This window comes from Mobula birostris, chromosome 32, assembly GCF_030028105.1.
Source record: "Mobula birostris isolate sMobBir1 chromosome 32, sMobBir1.hap1, whole genome shotgun sequence".
Taxonomy (NCBI): Eukaryota; Metazoa; Chordata; class Chondrichthyes; order Myliobatiformes; family Myliobatidae; genus Mobula; species Mobula birostris.
This window is the reverse complement of record NC_092401.1, coordinates 8,505,364-8,526,475: the sequence shown is the minus strand read 5'-3', so window position 1 is coordinate 8,526,475 and position 21,112 is coordinate 8,505,364. Positions and strand designations below refer to the sequence as shown.

Below are 21,112 nucleotides of genomic sequence, written 5' to 3'. Positions count from 1 at the left end.
ATTCCCTCATCTAAATCATTAATATATATTGTAAACAGCTGCGGTCTCAGCACTGAACCCTGCGGTACCCCACTGGTCACCACCTGCCATTCCGAAAGGGACCCGTTAGTCTCTAGTCTTCCCCCTCCCTTCACACAAGCAGCACCAAAAACATCAATCCCCCCCCTCCCCCAAGCCCACCTTGCAAGCAACAGCTGGAGCACCAAACAGTCCTTGACCTATATTTGAGTAGAAGGCCATCAAAGGTACAGGCTTGAGGAGGAGGGAGGTAGGTGGAGTTAAAGGCTTTAAACCCAAGGATGATCAAGGGGTCAGAGTTGAGGCAGTGGAGATCCTATGAAGAGGGGGCAGATTGTGGGGTGAGGTGGTAGGGGTTGGTGGTTACAGAGTTACTGACTTTGTCAGCCAAGAAAGGAAGTGTGGCTGAAGTCCTGAGGAAAACCCTTCAGGGCCAGCAGAGGGTGATGTCCGGGAAGAGGAAAGAGATGATCAGTAGCAAGGGGAAAGGAGGCAGTTAGCCCGTGGGGGCAACGTGGGGAGGGAGAGCATGGGTGAGAAAGTAGACTGGGGCCAGGAGATGCCTAGATAGAGCAGAGGTGATCCAATATGTACTCCTCCTGATTTGGGCTCGACATCAGCCTAATCAACAACTTTACCCTCAACTCCTGCCCATGGTCAGACGCACACTCGCCCTTCATCAAAGTCTAATTTCAGATTCCTGAGAGATCAGGTTTCGCATTCCCTCGGGGAGGTAAATTTACCAAATAAAGAGAGAATCTTTGCGTTTTTTTTTCATTAGACTCGCTAGTTTTACTGTTAAATGTTTTGCAATCGTTCAATGAATACAAACTCCGCGCGGGATTATCGATATTGTCGCTCTTACCCGTCGCCAACAGGAGCAACTTGGCTAACCCACAACTATGCAGGAAAACTTAGAAGAATGGGAGGAATTCTGATAGCAGCCAAGTAGGAAAATACCGAAATTTATAAATACAGAATTGCTGTAAATCAGACTGCTTTTTGTGGTCAATAGTTGTGGGATCCAAGTGTGCGATGGCTGTGCGCGTTCGAGTTTGATCTTCACAGTACCTGTCTGATGGGATCCGCCGATGTCCAGACTCCCGAGGCAGTAGGGCTACGAGCTCCAGCGCTGACCGGCACCTGACCTGTGAATTGTAAACACGCACGGTGCAGGACGGGGACACGGGGAAGAGTGGACAGACATTACGGGCAGGCGAGCCGGGCCTGAGAAGGTCGGGGTTGCGTCTGTTTATCGAGAGGACGCACATCTGCAGTGTCTTGTGGCTCTACAGAGACAGAAATTGGTGAACTGATTGAGAGGAGGCACCCCACGCAAATCGTAAAGGCAGACACAACACAGGGACACAGGGGTTACAGTTCTCAGTACAAAGAGGCCCCTCCAGTTACAGAGCAGCGGTCGATCAGGCGAGGGAGTTCACCAGCTTCCGCTTTCTTCCCCAATACCAACACGAAACGCAGACATCACACCTACACAATCCCGATTCCTCACTCGGTACAGACTTACAGGCACTGACACTCACCGGAGTACAACAGGCACCGGCTCTCGCTGGGGTACAACCCCACGGAGCCGGACTCTCACAGGGATACAGTCGCACAGAGACTAAATCCATAGGGATATAGTCGCACAGAGACTAAATCCATAGGGATACAGTCGCACACACTGCAACTCTCCCGGGGTATAGTACCACAGGGACAGATTTCCACTGGAAAACATTCCTACAAGGGCACCAGCTTTCATCAGAGTACAGTTCCACAATGACACGTGAGTACAATTACACAGACTCTGACTGTTGTGGATATCTCCACCAGGGTACAATTCTACGGGCTTGCATCTCTCTGGGCTGCAGTCCCACTGTGATAGTTGTCAGACAGCGACTCTCACTGTTGCACAGATTCATCAAGTCACTCAGCACAGAGACCGGTCCTTCAGGTCATTCCATACTGACCATCAAAAGCACTCCCGGTTACACTGCCTGGTGTGTGGACCTCCATGATCTGGGAACGCAGATGCCTCTTTATAGTCATAGTCATACTTTATTGATCCCAAGGGAAATTGGTTTTGGTTACAGTTGCACCATAAATAATTAAATAGTAATATGTAAACTATGCCAGGAAATAAGTCCAGGACCAGCCTATTGGCTCAGGGTGCCTGACCCTCCAAGGGAGGAGTTGTAAAGTTTGATGGTCACAGGCAGGAATGACTTCCTATGACGCTCTGTGTTGCATCTCGGTGGAATGAGTCTCTGGCTGAATGTACTCCTGTGCCCAACCAGTCCATTATGTAGTGGACGGGAGACATTGTCCAAGATGGCATGCAACTTGGATAGCATCCTCTTTTCAGACACCACCAGAGTCCAGTTCCATCCCCACAACATCACTGGCCTTACGAATGAGTTTGTTGATTCTGTTGGTGTCTGCTACCCTCAGCCTGCTGCCCCAGCACACAACAGCAAACATGACAGCACTGGCCACCACAGACTCGTAGGACATCCTCAGCATCGTCCGGCAGATGTTAAAGGACCTCAGTCTCCTCAGGAAATAGAGACGGCTCTGACCCTTCTTGTAGACAGCCTCAGTGTTCTTTGACCAGTCCAGTTTATTGTCAATTCGTAACTCCAGGTAATTGTAATCCTCCACCATGTCCACAATGACCCCCTGGATGGAAACAGGGGTCACCGGTGCCTTAGCCCTCCTCAGGCCTACCACCAGCTCCTTAGTCTTTTTCACATTAAGCTGCAGATAATTCTGCTCACACCATGTGACAAAGTTTCCTACTGTAGCCCTGTACTCAGCCTCATCTCCCTTGTGAGACCTCATATTCTGTGAGAGTCTCCCAACACCTCAGGTTTATTCCCAATTCCAACCAGCCTTTGGGCAAAAGATTCTTCTTTAAACCTCTAACTCCTCAACTTAAACCCAATGACCACTCTGTCTGTGTCCCCTCATCTCCTTGTACCCTTCTACTGGTTACCCCCACCCCCCCCAAGCCTCCTCCGCTCCCAGGAATACAGGCCCAGGCTGTCCAAGTCTCTCCCTTAACCCATATTCAGTTCCGAGTCATCGAAAACTACAGCAGAGAAACAGGACCTTCCTCTCCATCTAGTCCGTGCTAAACCATTCCATCGTTTGCCCATTCTCTGTCGTTTAAAGTGCCTGACTTTTGTTTGAGTTTAGTAATTTGTAGACCACATCTTTACTGCTGTTTGTGGGCCTGCATACAACTTCCATCAAGGATTTTTTTTTACCCTTACAGTTCCTTAGCTCTATCCACGATGATTCAATCCCTTCCAACCCTGTGTCACTTCTTTCTAATGGTTTGATTTCATCAATGCTGTCCTCTCTGCCTTCCCGCCTTTCCTTTCCATACAATGTGTACCATTGGACATTAAGCTCCCAGCTATAATCTTCTTTCGGCCATGACTCAGCGATGCTTATGGCATCATACCTGCCGATCTGTAACTGCTGCAAGTTCATCTACCTTATTCCAGATACAGTTCACATTCAAATATGTACAACACCTTCAATCCTGTATTCACTCTTTTTAATTTTGTCCACCTCTTATGTTGTAACTCATCTTGTTGACTGCAATTTTGCCCTTTCAGCAGCCTCTCCTCGCTACACTTTGCCTCTGTTTGTAAACTAGCTACCTCATCTTCAGCACTGTTACTGAATCCGCCTTTCCTGCGATACTTCTTACATTGAAATATATACAGCTCAGGACACTAGTCGCACCATGCTCAGCTTTTTGAAACCCAACTTTGGCTGAGGTCTTACCTCCACAACCTCTCCACTAACTGTGCTGGCATTTTGGTTCCCATCCCCTTGCAACTCTAGTTTAGACCCCCCTGTGCACCATTTACAAACCTTCCCACTAGGATATTAGTTCCCCTCCAGTTCAGGTGCAAACCATCCCTTTTGTACATGTCCCAACTGCCACGGATCCAAAAATCTTATGCTCTTCCTCCTAAACCAGCTCCTTAGCCACGTATTAAACTGTATAATCTTCCTGGTTCCGGCCTCACTAGCATGTGGCACGGGTAGCAATTCCGAGATCACAACCCTGGCGGTCCTGCCGTTTAACTCAGCACCTAACTCCCTGAACTCCCCATGCAGAACCTCGTCACTCGTCCTACCCATGTCATTAGTACCTACGTGGACCATGACTTCTGGCTATTCACCCTCCCACTTAAGAATTTTGAGGACTCAATCTGAGTTATTCTGGACCCTGGCACCGGGGAGGCAAGATACCATCCAGGAATCTTGTTCTCGCTCACAGAACCTCTTATCAATTCCCCTTACTAACGAATCCCCTATCACCGCAACGTGCCTCTTCTCCTCCCTTCCCTTCTGAGGCAGACTCAGTGCTAGAGATCCGACTACTGTGATTTTCCTCTGTTAGATCATTCCCCCCGAAAGTATCCAAAGTGATATACCTGCTGTTGAGGGGGGTGGCCACAGGAGTATTCCACACTGACTCCTTCGCCCCTTTCCTTTTCCTGACTGTCACCAGTTTCCTGTGTCCTTCACCTTGGGTGAAACTGTCCCTCTATACTGTATTTCCTATCAATCACCCCCTCAGCCTCCCGAATGATCCAGAGTTCATCCAGTTCCAGCTCCAACTCCTTAATGTGGATTGTTAGAAACTGCAGCTGGATGCACTTCTCACAGTTGTAGTCATCAGGGGTACTGGAGGCCTCCCCGCTTTCCCACATCCAGCCCTACTATCCTAGCTGAGCAGATATAAAGAAGGGGCGGAAAAAAACTCGAGTTTTTCTTTTCTTTTGCTTTCTCTGTCTGAAGCCTCTCTTTCCAGCAGCCTCGAGATCACCACTCGGACTGTCCACTCGAGATCACCGCTCGGACTCTGTCCACTCGAGATCACCACTCTGAGTCTGTCCACTCGTGATCACCGCGTGACTCTGTCCACTCGAGATCACCGCTCGGACTCTGTCCACTCGAGATCACTGCTCGGACTGTCCACTCGAGATCACCGCTCGGACTTTGTCCACTCGAGATCACTGCTCGGACTGTCCACTCGAGATCACCGCTCTGACTCCGTCCGCTCGAGATCACCACTCGGACTCTGTCCACTCGAGATCACCGCTCGGACTGTCCACTCGAGATCACCGCGTGACTCTGTCCACTCGAGATTACCACTCTGAGTCTGTCCACTCGAGATCACCGCTCGGACTGTCCACTCGAGATCACCACTCGGACTCTGTCCACTCGAGATCACCGCTCGGACTGTCCACTCGAGATCACCGCGTGACTCTGTCCACTCGAGATCACCGCGTGACTCTGTCCACTCGAGATCACCGCTCGGACTGTCCACTCGAGATCACCGCTCAGACTTTGTCCACTCGAGATCACTGCTCGGACTGTCCACTCGAGATCACCACTCGGACTCTGTCCACTCGAGATCACCGCTCGGACTGTCCACTCGAGATCACCGCGTGACTCTGTCCACTTGAGATTACCACTCTGAGTCTGTCCACTCGAGATCACCGCTCAGACTGTCCACTCGAGATCACCACTCGGACTCTGTCCACTCGAGATCACCGCTCGGACTGTCCACTCGAAATCACCGCGTGACTCTGTCCACTTGAGATCACCGCTCGGACTGTCCACTCGAGATCACCGCTCGGACTTTGTCCACTCGAGATCACTGCTCGGACTGTCCACTCGAGATCACCGCTCTGACTCCGTCCACTCGAGATCACCACTCGGACTCTGTCCACTCGAGATCACTGCTCGGACTGTCCACTCGAGATCACCACTCGGACTCTGTCCACTGGAGATCACCACTCGGACTGTCCACTCGAGATCACCGCGTGACTCTGTCCACTCGAGATTACCACTCTGAGTCTGTCCACTCGAGATCACCGCTCGGACTGTCCACTTGAGATCACCGCTCGGACTGTCCACTCGAGATCACTGCTCGGACTCTGTGCACTCGAGATCACTGCTTGGACTGTCCACTCGAGATCACCGCTCGGACTCCGTCCACTCGAGATCTCCGCTCGGACTCTGTCCACTCGAGATCACCGCTCTGACTCCGTCCACTCGAGATCACCACTCGGACTGTCCACTCGAGATCACCGCGTGACTCTGTCCACTCGAGATTACCACTCTGAGTCTGTCCACTCGAGATCACCGCTCAGACTGTCCACTCGAGATCACCACTCGGACTCTGTCCACTCGAGATCACTGCTCGGACTGTCCACTCGAGATCACCACTCGGACTCTGTCCACTGGAGATCACCACTCGGACTGTCCACTCGAGATCACCGCGTGACTCTGTCCACTCGAGATTACCACTCTGAGTCTGTCCACTCGAGATCACCGCTCGGACTGTCCACTTGAGATCACCGCTCGGACTCTGTCCACTCAAGATCACCGCTCGGACTCTGTCCACTCGAGATCACCGCTCGGACTGTCCACTCGAGATCACTGCTCGGACTCTGTGCACTCGAGATCACTGCTTGGACTGTCCACTCGAGATCACCGCGTGACTCTGTCCACTCGAGATCACCGCTCGGACTGTCCACTCGAGATCACCGCTCGGACTTTGTCCACTCGAGATCACTGCTCGGACTGTCCACTCGAGATCACCGCTCTGACTCCGTCCACTCGAGATCACCACTCTGAGTCTGTCCACTCGAGATCACCGCTCTGACTCCGTCCACTCGAGATCACCGCTCGGACTCTTTCCACTCGAGATCTCCGTTCGGACTGTCCACTTGAGATCACCACTCGGACTCTGTCCACTCGAGATCACCGCTCGGACTGTCCACTCGAGATCACCGCGTGACTCTGTCCACTCGAGATTACCACTCTGAGTCTGTCCACTCGAGATCACCGCTCGGACTGTCCACTCGAGATCACCACTCGGACTCTGTCCACTCGAGATCACTGCTCGGACTGTCCACTCGAGATCACCACGTGACTCTGTCCACTCGAGATCACCACTCGGACTGTCCACTCGAGATCACCGCTCGGACTTTGTCCACTCGAGATCACTGCTCGGACTGTCCACTCGAGATCACCGCTCTGACTCCGTCCACTCGAGGTCACCACTCTAAGTCTGTCCACTCAAGATCACCGCTCGGACTGTCCACTCGAGATCACCGCTCGGACTCTGCCACTCAAGATCACCGCTCGGACTCTGTCCACTCGAGATCACCGCTCGGACTGTCCACTCGAGATCACTGCTCGGACTCTGTGCACTCGAGATCACTGCTTGGACTGTCCACTCGAGATCACCGCGTGACTCTGTCCACTCGAGATCACCGCTCGGACTGTCCACTCGAGATCACCGCTCGGACTTTGTCCACTCGAGATCACTGCTCGGACTGTCCACTCGAGATCACCGCTCTGACTCCGTCCACTCGAGATCACCACTCTGAGTCTGTCCACTCGAGATCACCGCTCTGACTCCGTCCACTCGAGATCACCGCTCGGACTCTTTCCACTCGAGATCTCCGTTCGGACTGTCCACTTGAGATCACCACTCGGACTCTGTCCACTCGAGATCACCGCTCGGACTGTCCACTCGAGATCACCGCGTGACTCTGTCCACTCGAGATTACCACTCTGAGTCTGTCCACTCGAGATCACCGCTCGGACTGTCCACTCGAGATCACCACTCGGACTCTGTCCACTCGAGATCACCGCTCGGACTGTCCACTCGAGATCACCGCTCGGACTTTGTCCACTCGAGATCACTGCTCGGACTGTCCACTCGAGATCACCGCTCTGACTCCGTCCACTCGAGGTCACCACTCTAAGTCTGTCCACTCAAGATCACCGCTCGGACTGTCCACTCGAGATCACCGCTCGGACTCTGCCACTCAAGATCACCGCTCGGACTGTCCACTCGAGATCACTGCTCGGACTCTGTGCACTCGAGATCACTGCTTGGACTGTCCACTCGAGATCACCGCTCGGACTCCGTCCACTTGAGATCTCCGCTCGGACTCTGTCCACTCGAGATCACCGCTCTGACTCCGTCCACTTGAGATCACCGCTCGGACTCTTTCCACTCGAGATCTCCGTTCGGACTGTCCAGTCGAGATCACCGCTCGGACTCTGTCCACTCGAGATCACCGCTTGGACTGTCCGCTCGAGATCACCGCATGACTCTGTCCACTCGGGCCATGGCCGCTGTACTTGCCCCGCCTTCTTTTAATGAATTCTTTCTAATCATTCTCAAATGCCAAGTGATCGCTGGTCAAATCTTTTTTTCACTATGCGACTTGCTGCTGGCATTTCACCTAGGGCAGTGACCCTGACTGAAATCACCTACTCTCAAATCTTCTGATGTCCGATTGGCGGTTGGTCAAATCTCAATAAATAAATAAGAATCCGGGTTGGGGGCAGGGTGAAGAATAATAGGAATGTCCGGGGAAATAAAGAGGGATCAGTGTGGCTAGATGGTTGATAGTGAGCACAGAATAAATGGGCTGAAGGGCTTGTTTCTGCTCTGTGTGACTCCAAGTTTTCTATTGCTTATGTTTTATGATGGGGCCATTGCAAGGTCCGAGGAGTCCCAACCGAATGTCTAGCCACAGACGCTGAGCTCAGGAAACTCAGTGACTCTGGCCAAAGCTCCTTTGGGCATCAGTACCACCGAGGACAATTCACAGGATGTACCTTGTGGCTCCTCTTTGGAAAATCATGTCCCGTTTGCTTTCCTTGATTCGCAAAGGGACAATCTGATTCTTGGCAGTCTAGGACTTGAGACAATGCAAAAATGAGAGAGTGGGGCCTGTCAGAAGAGATCAGGAAACGCATCCGTCTGTGAGTATGCTGGTGGAACACTCCAACGCAAGCTCCAACTGATGCTAGGACAAATATTCATTTTGTTTCTGAGATTGACAGACTTTTTCACCAAAGGTATTGAATAATACAAGGCAAAGGTGGTTAGATGGAGTCATATCACTGATTAGTCATGATTCCCATTGAATAGTGGAAGAGTACTGAATGCACCCCCCCCCACCTCCAATATTCAGTGGAGCAGCAAGTAGTGCTGCTGTATCACACCTCCAGGGACCTGGGTTTAATCCTAACCTACGATTCTGTCCGATATTCTCACTGTGATGTGTGGTTTCCACTGGGTGCTGCAGTTTCCTCCCACATCACCAAGACGCTGGGGTTGGTGGGTTACTTGGCCAGTAATGGCCCCTATTAGGGGTCAGAAGATTCAGGAGATAATGGGCAGGTGAGAGGGAAAAGGTTTCGGTGAAATAAGCAGGGGAATGGGATTACTCTCAGAACCAGTATAAATCTGATGAGCGAAAAGGCCTCCTAAGTAGCAAGAAGACCCAACAACATACATAACACTCCAAACTCACATTGTGTCGGGACTGAGCAAACCCTCGGAGAGCAGCTGAAGGGTTACTGCGAACACAGAAGCCAGTGCTGAAATAAACAGATTGTTCTTTAGGACTCTGACTAGAAAGAACTTTCAGAAAATACAACGTGGGAACGCAGACCCATCAATCCTCCACACTTCCTCAGAGCCGTCCAGTGTCAGCTCCTAATTCCAGGTAATCTCCTGATAGTTGAAGAATTCCAGCCACCTGTGCTTTGGAAGAATTCAAATCGGAATCAGCATACAGAAGCCATACCTTTCCCTGCGAGATGCTTTTCTTGGCAGCCCCTGTCAACCTTGACTAACTCTCCTTCAGCCCAGAAACTCATCTGTCGCAGAGGCGCCCAAAGATGGCAATGGAGAGAAGGATGAGGGGCAGTTGGAGGAAGACAGAATCAAGTGAACAAGCCATCAGCAGATTTCAGCAGCTAAAAAGTAACTCGGACTCAGCTGTACTGACACTCAGAGAATCAATGAACCATGCATGAGATTTAATCCCAATTAATTTAAAGCCACTTACTGTCCCTGACCAATGCAGTATCCTAAACAATCATTCATGCTGCCTTCACTGGCTTCTGGTAAAATAATTCTAGGTTACAGGATGGTTACCACCCAGATAATTCATTCCAGTCCGGCAAACTCTTTCATTGTACTCCTTCCCCCAGTAACCTTTCTGGTACCATCGGAGATTTGCTTCATCCTAACCAGACAGCGTGGAAATTTTTATATGACATCTTGATTTTAACCTAATCTTCAAACTCCTCCATGGCTCTGCGATTTGTTGGTCACCATTATATTTATTGAATCCCTTAACTCTCTCCTCCAGCCTCCATCTAACCAACCACATTCCACATCTCTCTATGGGTCCTGACATCAGATTGTAGAATCATAGAGTCATAGAGCACAACAGAGCAGAAACAGGCTCTTTGGCCCATCTAGTTCACGCCAAGCTATTATTCTGCCAAGCCCATCGACCCCGATCTGGACCATAGCCTCTCCCATGTGCTCATCTAAACCTCTGTTAAATGTTGCAATACTACCTCCATCCACCACTTCCAATCTGCAGTTTGCTCCTCACTTGCATCACCCTCTGAGTCAAGAAGTTTATCCTCTGGTTACCTTTAAATATATCACCTTTCACCCTTAACGTATGACCTCTAGTTCAAATCTCATCAAACAGCAGTGGAAAAAGCCTGCTTCCATTTACCTGCCTATACCCTTTATAATGTAAATATCTATAAAATCACCCCCTCAATCTCTTACAATCCAGGGTATAAAGTCCTAAACCGTTCAAACATTGCCTATTATTCAGGTCCTCAAGTCCTGGCAAAACCCTTGTAAATGATCTCTGTATTCTTTCAAGCATATTGGCATCTTTCTAGTAAGTAGGTGATTAAAACCTCACACAATACTCTGGCCTCACCAATATCTTATACAACTTCAAAATAGCATCCCATTTCCTGTACTCAGTACTCTGATTTATGAAGGTCAAGGTGGCAAAAGTTCTCTTTACGACCCGATCTACCTGTGACACCACTTACAAGGAGTTATGGAAGTGTATTCCAAGATCCCTTTGTTCTATCACATTCCTCAGTGCCCTATCATTCACCATCTAAACCCTACCCTGGTTTGTTCTCCCAAGTGCAACACCTCACACTTGCATGCATTAAATTCCATTTGTCTTTTTCCACCCCATTTTCCCAACTGGTCTAGATCTTCCTGCAAACTTTGATAGCCTTCCTCGCTGTCCACTATACCCCCAATCTCAGAGTCATCTGCAAATGTGCTGATCCAGTTAACCACATTATTATCCAAACCATTAATATAGATGACAAACAACAGGACCCAACACCTATCCTTGCAGTCATATACTTATCACTTTCTTGGCTTCTTCTGTGAAGCCAATCTTGAATCTAATTTGCTACTGTAACATGCTGTAAGGATTTACTGATAATGTAATGGCTTCTCTGTAATGTTCAAAGTAACGGTTTCTCTGTAGCAGCAATGTTTGTGTTATGGCTGGATATAACAGGACTGTGGTTATACATGTTAGCCAATCAGAGATTGTTGCTCTGTCTTGTGAATCTGGAAGGATGTTTTTTTCACGGTCTTTTGTTGAGGAGAGATGAAGAGGGAAGACGCGTGTGGAGAGAGCTGGTAGACCACTGAACAGAGTGGTCTGGGATCTGAGGGTCCAAAGGTCGGCGATGCTTGGAGACCGATGGTGGAAGAATGACTACTGAGTGAGCTCCAACGTGAACTTTTGACTTTTCCTTGAATTGGGCCTTTTTTTATTTTCATAGTCATAGTCATGGTCATACTTTATTGATCCCAGGGGAAATTGGTTTTAGTTACAGTTGCACCATAAATAATTAAATAGTAATAAAGCCATAAATAGTTAAATAGTGATATGTAAATTATGCCAGGAAATAAGTCCAGGACCAGCCTATTGGCTCAGGGTGTCTGACCCTCCAAGGGAGGAGTTGTAAAGTTTGATGGCCACAGGCAGGAATGACTTCCTATGACACTCTGTGTTGCATCTCGGTGGAATGAGTCTCTGGCTGAATGTACTCCTGTGCCCACCCAGTACATTATGTAGTGGATGGGAGACATTGTCCAAGATGGCATGCAACTTAGACAGCATCCTCTTTTCAGACACCACTGTGAGAGAGTCCAGTTTCAGCCCCACAACATCACTGGCCTTACGAATGAGTTTGTTGATTCTGTTGGTGTCTGCTACCCTCAGCTGCTGCCTCAGCACACAACAGCAAACATGACAGCACTGGCCACCACAGTCTTGTAGAACATCCTCAGCATCGTCCGGCAGATGTTAAAGGACCTCAGCCTCCTCTTCATTACTAACTCTATATTCAGATTAAGATTCATTAAGTTCAATCATTTAATTGCATATGGTGTACTGTCTGATATTTTGCGTTGTGGGTTTGTAACTGGGCGGTACATTACACAGCATTCACACAAGCGTAATTTCTCAGCTTGGCAGGGCCAAAGGCTGTTCCCCCCCCCCAGACGAACACGAGCTGGGCAAGCCTGAGGGTTACACTACTTTATCCTGAATGCCAAGTATGATTTGTCCATCAGTGCTGATCACCCCATCCTTGACCAAGCTGTTCCACCGTGAACGCGATCTGTTATGAGTCAACATGATGCTTTCAGATTAGGTCATGCATAGCACGTACCTCTGCCGCACCGCTCAGGTGTGTTTCTGGGGTACAGGGGCTAGTGACCCTTGGGCCTGTTATCTGAGCAGCAGTGAACCATCTGATTGGCCTGTCAGAGTTCTCTTTGGGAACTAGTTGACTTGATCAGCATTTCTGATCTGGCTATTGTTCATGACTGCACTTAATAAAAAAAAGTAACTGCACCTTCCTGACCAGCCTCTCATGCAGAACTTTGTCAATGGCCTTGCTAAAGTCCACGTAGATAATGTCCACTGCCTCTCCTTCATTAACTTTCCTGGTAACCTCCTCAAAGAACTTTATATGTTTGGTTGACATGACCTGCCACACACAAAGCCACGTTAACAATCCCTAAAAACTACAGACAGGAACTCAGTCTTTTAAAGGTAGAGAAAGTGGAGAACGCTTCATGATTAACTCACCGTGGCGCACAAACATGGTGGTTTCTGTCTCAATCCTTCTCACCTGACCTAGAACATGTAGCAGTCAAGTGTCGTCCATTTTATCTGCTGAGCGAGTTTTCTGGCACCATCTCAGTAGTGGTGTACATTCCACCTCTGGTTAATGCCAGACAGGCAAAGGAGGAGTTGAGCACCATGATCAGCAGTTATGAAACAGTGTACCCTAATGTCTTTCCAATCATTGTAGGGATTTCAACCAGGCCAGCTTGAATAAGTACCTGAACAACTACCACCTACGTATCACCTGTGGAACCAGAGGAGCCAACACACTTGACCACTGTCAAGAACACTTACCATGCCATTTCACAACCACACTTTGGAAAGTCCAATCACCTAACTTCTACTCCCAGTGTAAAGGCAGTCTAAAGACTGCAGCAGTAGTGGTGAGGACCAAGAGAGTTTGGTCAAGGGAGGTGGAGATTGATTACAGGACTGCTTTGAGTTGGTGGACGGACAGCATTCAGGGATTCATCTTTGAATCTGAATGAATACACCACAGTTGTCTCCAACTTCATTTAGTTCTGTGTTGATGTGTCTGTACATTTACTGTACATCCCCAAACCAAAAGCCATTAATGAACCAGAACTATATAAGAATGTATTTACTTATTGACACACATTGCAAAGTAAGCCCTTCAGACCCTTTGAGCTGCACTGCTCAGCAATATTCCAAGTTAATCCTACCCTAATCACGGGACAATTTACAGAAGGCTATTTTTAGAGTTAAAAAGAATTCCAATTTAAGTTACAGATGGAATTGGATATACATCAGCTCTGGCAGTGTTTGCAGACTATTACTTCTTACAAAGCGAACTCTGTAACATGATGAATGACAGTGAAGCTTCACTCCCAGATGAACTCAATGCCTCTTATGCACACGTTGAAAGGGAGAATAAGATTACACTTGTGCAAGTTCCTGTAGCATCTGGTGACCCTATAAGCTCTCTCAGATGCTGACATCAGAATATCTTTCAAGGGGGTGAATCCTCACAAGGCATCAGGGCACTTAAAACCTGTGCCAACCAACTGGTGTGAGTGTTCAAACACTTCTTCAATCTCTCACTGCTGCAGTCGAAGGTTCCCATCTGCTTCAAAAAAGCAGCAATACTTATGCCCAAAAAGAGCACAGTGAGCTGCTAAATGACTATACCGATTACACTCACATCTACTGTGATGAAGTGCTTTGAATGATTGGTCATGGCCAGAATCAATGCCTTCCTAAACCAGGACCTGCATTTGCTGCAATTTACCCATCACCACAATAAATCTACAGTGGATACAATCACACTGGCTGTCCACTCGGCCTTGGATCACATGGACAACAGCAATACTTATGTCAGGCTGCTGTTCATTGATCCCAGTTCAACATTCAATACAATCAGACCCGCTGTACTAATCGACAAGCTCCAAAACCTGGGCCTCTGTACCTCCCTCTGCAATTGGATCCTTAACTTTCTCATCTCATTGAGGATCACATTTCAGATCTCCTGAGGCAAATGATGTGCATTTGATCGATAGGTGTTCCAAGTCAGGGGAACAGGAGTTTGACATAACCGTCATGTCGGTATATCAAAGAGAAATGACCAAAAAGCACATGCCGCCACCCTCTTCCTTACCAAAGTTTGATGGCAAGCACAAGCACATGGCACAAGTAACAATCTCGACTTCACCACCCTAGTGATCCTGACCTTTAACTTGGCTCCTAACATCCTGAACTCGCTTTGCAGGGCCTCATCACCCTTCTTGCTTATGTCATTGGTATCAAGGTAAACACAACCACAGGTTGCTCATAATCCTTCTGAGATGCTCCTGACCCTGGCACCTGGGAGGAAACATGCCAACAGGGAATTTCATTCTCAACCATATAACCTCCTGTCTGTTACCCTAACCAATGAGCTCCCTGTAACTACTGCTTGCCTCTTCTTCCCCTTCCCCTCTGAGTCAGAGCCAAAGACCTAAATGCTGGGGCTTTACTTTGTTAGATTAATAGAATCCACAACAATATACTTGTTACACACATCAGTCCTCACTGAGGGATCAGAAGTGGAGAGAGTGAGCAATTTCAAGTTCCTGGGTGTCAATATCTCTGAGGATCTAACCTGGCCCCAACAAACTGATGCAGCTACAAAGACACAACAGCGTCTATATTTCATTTGGAGTTTGAGTAATTGTCACCTAAAACACTCACAAGGGGACAGTTATACCGTGGAGAGCATTCTAACTAAGCATCACTGTCTGGTATTGGGGGAGGGGCGGGAGGTGTGTGGTGGTGGCACAGGATCAAAGTAAGCTGCAGAGAGTTGTAAACTTAGTTAGCTCCATCATTGGCACCGGCATCAAAGAGCGATTTATCATTGCTACCATCAGAAAGGAGGCACAGAAGTGTAAAGGCACACACTCAATGATTCAGGAACAGCTTCTTCCCGTCATATGATTTCTGAATAGACAATAAACTCATTAACAATACCCAACTATTTTTTTATTTCCATTTGTGCACTACATATTTAATATATATACTTACTTTAATTCATGTTTTTTTTCTATTATGTTTTGTAATGTATTGCTGCTGCAAAGTCAATGAAATTCATGACAGGTACTGGGTATATTAAACCTGATTCTGAAGGAATTGGCCATAGGAATACACTGGATCAGCTGCCTGACCCAGACAGTCACCAAATTATCTGTGTCCTGCACTTTAGGTGTAACTCCCTCTCTGTATCTCCAATCAATCCCTCTCTTGAATGAGCTGAAGGTCATCCAACTACAGCTCAAGTTCCCTAATGTAGAGCTAGATGCGTCTTTCAGGTGTAGTTGTCAAGGATACTGGAAGTCTCCCTGTTTTCCCACATCCCGCACGATGAACACTGCACTATCCTGACTGTCATTCTCACTGCTCTACTGAAAGAAACTTACCTTAGCCTCCAACTATCCTTGCTGAAGCCTCTTGAACCAAAGCCTCGGCTACCCACTCTAACCCTGGCCGCTTTGCTTAAACCTAACGTTTTATTGGCCTTTACCAAGTACCAAATAACCCATTTAATTTCAAGCTCCACAGAAAGTCTTAACAGGTCTCACTCACTTTTTAAACCTGATCAGATTTTCTAAAATCCTTCCAGGGAGAAAGATGCCACTGATTTATAAAACTGTGAGAGTCAAAATATCTGTGGGACTTGTAACCAAAGTTAAAATCCAAGCCTGTGGAAACTGCATTCAGTGAACGACGTCTGTGGAATATGTAGAGTTGTAAAATTCAGGGTCTGTGGTCCCAGTGTCTGTGATAACACTGAGTTCATATCTATATGGAGCAACAAGTCTGTGACACCCAGTGTTGCTGCAGAGTGCCACGTCAGCCACTGGAGTGGTTGTGGAGTTGAGTGCTGTTACTCACGGAGTAAGAGTATCGCAAGCATTTCAATTTGCTGCCTAGCCTCTGGCTCATCAGCAGCCCTAGTCTTCACAATGCAAAGCAGTAGAGTAGCATAGAGGTTAGCATAACGCTTTACAGTGCCAGCAACCCGGGTTCGATTCCTGCGGCTGCTTGTAAGGAGTTTGTACGCTCTACCTGTGACCCTGTGGTTTCCTCCGGGTGCTCCGGTTTCTTCCCACAGCTCAAAGATGTACTGGTCGGTAGGTTAACTGGTTATAGTAAATTGTCCTGTAATTAGGCTATGGTTAAACATGGCGTTGCTGGGCGTTGCAGCTCCAAGGGCTGACTTTGCACTGAATCTCAATAAATAAATCTGTCTGTAACAAATGAGCTCTTGTGCAAGAGGAAGCAGAAATGGAGGTTGTTTTTGCTGTTGTTGCTTGTGTTGTTCTGCTAAACATTGTGGGCATGCTATGTTGATGCCAGAATGTGTGGCGGCACTTGCGGGCTGCCCCCCAGCACATCCATGGGCATGTTGGTTGTTAACACAAATGACACGTTTCACTGTCTGCTTTGAGTATGTATGACAGTGAATCTGACTAGACAGCACTCAGTGCCCATCGATGCAGTTGTGTTGAGGAAACAGATTTTCTGTGCAATTTCTCTATGTTACTCATTCCTGAAGAGCAGGCTTCATCCTGTAAACAAATTGAACTCAATGTAAAGCCGCTAGAATTTTGTTTTTACAAGGAAATTATTCCGCAGCGTGGTTCTGTACAGTCAGACAGCTGGCATTGTTTTGAGATTTAACAGATGGTTGGATCACCAGGGTAGGAATGCACTGCTGGTACTGGAACTAGGAAATGAAAGACAGGTAATTGTCCAACCCCAAAACCTTCAACTCATAAATAAATTTCATTACTGGAAAAATAACCCTCTTTTGGTTTGAGAAATGTGTGCGCTGCAGTGAGGATGGTTAACAGGCCTATCGCTGCTTGCCGGCATCTCCTGGAGGTGACACTGAGCCTCTGGAATGCTTTGAATACAGTTGCTAACTCGCAGCATGTCTGTGGTATTAAGATGATATCTCAAGCATTTGAAGCGAATGCTTAGTCCCAGGCTCACCGCATCCCTAGTCTTCCACAGTGTTTGCAACACGACGCGACACCTCCAGGCACATGACTCTGACCTGGTTAGCCAGCGCACTGTCCAGAGCAGATCATCACCACAGGTCCACACCCTCACAGGACAAATAGGGGATAGGATATGTCAATATTTGGATAGGCAGGGCCTGATTAGGGTAGTCAACATGGCTTTGTGTGGTGTGCGGTGCCACAGTAGCATTGCACTAATTGCCCCATGCCACTATTGCACCTCAGGGTATGGGAGTTTTAAATTTAATTCCGATGTCATCTGTAAGGAGTCTGTACTGTATGTCCTCTCTGTAATGAGTGGGCTTCCTTTGAGCTCTCCGGTTTCCTCCCACAGCCCAAAAGATGCACCCATTAGTCTGTTAATTGCTCATTGTAAATTATCCCACGATTAGACTGGGGTTAAATTGGTAGGTTGTTGGCACAATGGCTTGAAGGGCTGGAAGGGTCTGTTCTGCATTGCATCTATAAACGAACACACAATCTGATAGTTTTTTGAGGTTTAGCAACAAGATTGATGAAGGAAAGGTAGAGGATGTTGTCTTCATGGAATTTAGCAAGGTCTTTGATAAAGATCTACATTGGAGGGTAGTCCAGGAGGTAAGGTCGCTTGACATTCAGGATGAGGTAATAAATTGGATTTGACATTGGCTTTGTGGGAGAAGCCAGAGAGTGGTAGTGGATGGTTGTCTCTCTGACTGGAGGCCCGTGACTAGTGATGTGCCGCAGGGATTAGTGCTGGGTCCGTTGTTATCATCTACATTACTGGTTTAGATGATAGTTTGGTAAACTGGATCAGCAAATTTGCAGATGACACCAAAACCGGGGTGTAATGCACAGCGAGGTAGTATCTGCATCAGCTGGGAAAAAGGGCTGAAAATTGTCAGATGGAATTTAATGCAGACAAGTGTTGGGTGTTGCACTCTGGGAGGACTAAGCACGATAAGACTTGCACTGTGGTAAGGCACTGAGGTCTATGGTAGAACTGAGGCGTCTGGGAATACAGATCCAGAATTCCTTGGAAGTGGTGTCTGTCACAGGTAGACAGGCTGGTAAAAAGGGCTTTTGGCATATTGGTCTTCATAAAGCAATGTACTGAATTCAAGAGTTGGATGTTATGTTGAAGCTGTTTAAGATGTTAGTGAGGCTGAAACTGGAGTCTTGTGTGTAGTTCTGCTCACCCGACCTACAGGAATATATCAAAAAAGCTTGAAAAAGTGCAGAGAGATTTACAAGGATGTTTCCAGCACTTGAGGACCAGAGCTGTAGGGAAAGGTTGAAGGACTTTATTCCCTGGACCATTAGAGAATGAGGGGAGGCCTTAAAAAAGGTGTATAAAATTATGAGGGGTACAGACAAGGTGAATGCTTGCAGGCTTTTTCCCCGTCAGGGTGGATGAGACATAGGATCAAAGGTGAAATGTTTAAGAGTAAATTTCTTCACTCGGAGGTTGATGCAAGTGTGGAATGAGCTGCCAGTGGAGGTGGTAGATGCGGTTTCAATTGCAACATTTAAATGAAATTCTGATGAATACATGGATGAGAGAGGTATGGAGGACTACGGTCTAGGTGCAAGTAGATTGGTCAAGGCAGAAAACCAGGCTGGTATAGGTTAGTTGGGATGTAGGGCCTGTTTCTGTGGCTGTAGTGCTCTATGACTCTATAACTGTGATAAATGCAGTCAGTTATTTAGGATGGTGGTGAGTATCAGTAGCTCGGGTTGAAGTGTTTGCTGAACTTAGCAATTAGCTTGCGGGTATCTCATCACCAGTCGAGGTGACATCCTCAGTGCGCAGTTGTTGGTGTTTCTCTCTGGGAGTGTTTGCATTTATATAGCCCCCTCCCCCCTTCCCTTGCCTCAGTCCTGATTGGCTACCCCTTCAGTTGATCTTTGAATTCTATTGGCTCGCTTCTTTTGGCTCTTAGCGGTTTGTAGAAGGCACCTGTTTCGATATGTTTGTTACAGAGTTATCAGAAGGCAACTACACTTCTAAAAATTCTTGAGCCTGCTTCATGTTTGTCTGAACCTCCACAGTGTCCCAGTTAAAGTGATTTCCTTCTTTGTGTTTATGTACCAAGATCAGCGACAGCGTCTCCGTACCCCCAGTTTGCGTTCCCGTAAATAAGTTGAGAGTTTACATCCTGTCTGGCCGACAGTTATGACTCATAGGAAAGCGCTCTGGTCTCCGAGTGAAGAGAATGAACGTATGGTGAACTTCAGACATGAGAGTGCTACCCCATGATGGGACACTGAATGCCATTCCTCCCCCTGCATCCCGCAGCGTGAAATGCTGGCTGAGGCAAAATCTTGGAAAAAAAAGACCGTCCACAAGTTCAGGCAGCATCTGTGTGAACGGACAGGGTCAATGATCTGGATCTGTGTCAGTGCCTTCAATCCAAGACCTGCATTGTTGTCTGTGTGGAGCTTGCACGTTCTTCTCACGTCTGCATGGGATTCCTCTCACAACCCAAACTCATGCAGGTCAGAAGGTTAGCTGGCTATGATAACTCAACTGTAACTTGCATTGCTGAGAGTTTAGGAATAATGAGGTTATGGACAAGTGGCTGGTTGCTGGCTCACACAGTGCACTGAGCAATCTGCTTCCACCCTGTATTAGCTAGGAAGGAGAGAGATGCAGGTAAGTTTACGTTTGGTATGAAGGTGAGGGTAGGATGCTTAAAGCAATGCAGAGCCTGTAACAGGACGTTGAACAAAGAACAAAATGCTGAAAGAACTCAGCAAGTCGAGCATCATCTACTTAGGCAAAAGAGTGGTCACGGCTTCCAGTAAAGAGCCTATGTGAGGATGAGTCAAAATGGCTCAATGGGGCCAGCTATCAGCGTGTTAACCTACCAGGCCTGTGCAATGAGTTGTGAACAGTGAGACAGTGGGACCTGCCTGGTAGGCAGGATGTATATCTGAAGGATCAGGGAAATTTCGCAGCACCGGTGTTTGCTTCCATCTTCCAAATTCTGTGGGTTTAAAAAAAATTAATTTCCTGGCACTCATGGTGGGTGTTACATTATTGACCCCTGTGGGGCACTGTCACAGCGCCCACCTGCTGGGGTTTTGCCTCACAGCCCATCCATGGGTAGGGCGATTGTCACACCAGCACCCACCAGAGGGGATGTCGTCTCACTGCCCATCCACAGATGGCGTTGATTGTCACCCCAGTGCCCACCAATGGGTGTGTTGTCTCACTGCTCACCCACAGGTAAAATGGGGAGATTGTCACCTGAGTGCCCAACTGTGAGGGTGTCGTTCAAGTGCCCACCTGTGGGGGTGTCATCCCAGTGCCCACCTGTGAGGATGTCGTTTGAGTGCCCACCTGCGAGGATGTTGTCCCAGTGCCCACCTGTGGGGGTGTCACTCCAGTGCTCACCTGCGAGGGTGTTGCCCCAGTGCCCACCTGCGGGGGTGTCGTCCCAGTGCCCACCTGCAAGGGTGTCGTCCCAGTGCCCACCTGCGAGGACGTTGTCCCAGTGCCCACCAGTGGGGGTGTTGTCCCACAGCCCACTCATG

General features: G+C 48.1%; 1 protein-coding gene across 1 annotated transcript in view; it reads left to right on the top strand.

Annotated features, from left to right (window-relative positions):
• The window catches only part of alkbh7 (alkB homolog 7), a 57,597-nt gene that overhangs the window by 29,982 nt on the left and 6,503 nt on the right, over positions 1-21,112 (top strand). The window lies entirely within an intron of this gene.